The sequence below is a fragment of the Propithecus coquereli genome, unplaced genomic scaffold, assembly GCF_000956105.1.
Source record: "Propithecus coquereli isolate 6110/MARCELLA unplaced genomic scaffold, Pcoq_1.0 Scaffold1, whole genome shotgun sequence".
In the NCBI taxonomy this organism is placed as follows: Eukaryota; Metazoa; Chordata; class Mammalia; order Primates; family Indriidae; genus Propithecus; species Propithecus coquereli.
Window position 1 is genome coordinate 1,032,447 of NW_012133857.1, and position 1,449 is coordinate 1,033,895.

A 1,449-nucleotide genomic window follows, 5' to 3' on the forward strand; every position below is an offset into this window, starting at 1 on the left:
CACACACACACACACACACACACACACACAAGCTTTCATATATAACAACGTGTTATCTAATTTGCATCTGAAATTGCTTCCTTTGGAGAGATGTCACAACCCAGGAGGTATAGCCATGTTGCTGGATGTATGATTTCAACAAACATTGGCTTCTTTCTGGAACCCAGAAGTGCAGTTTTAAGAGGTGGGCCTTTAGAAGTGATTAGGTCATGAGAGCTCTGCCTTCGTGAATGGGATGGGTGCCCTTATAGATGGGCTTAAGTGTCTGTTAGTCCCTTTTGCCCTCTGCACTTCCATCATGTGAGGGTGCAGCAAAAAGGGGCCTTCTACAAAGCAGAGAGAGAGCCTTCACCAGATACCAAACCTGCTGGTGCCTCGATCTTGGATTACCCAGCCTCTAGAACTCTGAGAAATAAATTTCTATTATTTATAAATTACCTAGTCCAAGATATTTTGTTATAGTGGCCCAAACAGACTAACAATATTTTAAAAAATAATTTATTGAGGTGAAATTCACATAACTTAAAATTAACCATTTTAAAGTGAATAATTCAGTGATATTTAGTAAATTCACCATGTTGTGTAACCACCACCTCTATCTAGCTCTAAAAAATTTCCCTCACTCCACAATAAAACCCTTCCCCCTTTAAGCTGTTTCTCCCATCCCTCTCCCCTTAGCCTTTGGCAGCCATCAATCTGTGTTCTGTCTCTATAAATTTATCTATTCTGGATATTTTAAATAAATGGAGTCATATAATATTTAACCTTTTGTTTCTGGCTTCCTTCACTTAGCATAATGTTTTGGAGGTTCATCTATGTTGTTGCATGCAACAGTACTTCATTTCTTTTAATGGCTGTATACTATTCCATTGTATTATATGTCAAAATTTATTTATCCATTAATCTGTTGATGGACATTTGGCTGTTTCCTGTTGGCTATTGTGAATTGTGCTACTATGAACACAAATATACATATGTTTGTTTGAGTATGTGTTTTCAATTCTTTTGGATATATATCTAGGAGTGGAATTATGGAGTCATACGGTAATTCTGTTTAACTTTTTGAAGAAACACCAGCTGTTTCCGAAGTGGTTGCACCATTTTGCATTTCTACCAGTAATATATGAGAGTTCTAATTTCTCCATATCCTTGTCAACACTTGTTATTTTCCTTTTTTTTTTACAGCTATCCTAGTGGGTGGGATAGTGGGAAGTGGCAACACATTCAAGTTTTTTTTTTTTTTTGACATTTAAGTTTTGATTTGCATTTTCCTAATGATTAGTGATGTTGAGCATCTTTTCATGTGTTTATTGGCCATTTCTGTATCTTCTTTAAGAAATGGCTATTCAAGCCCTTTGCCCATTTTTTTTTGATTGGGTTGTTTGGTTTTGTCACTGTTGAGTTGTAGGAGTTCATTATATATTCTTTTTTTTTTTTTTTTTTTTGAGA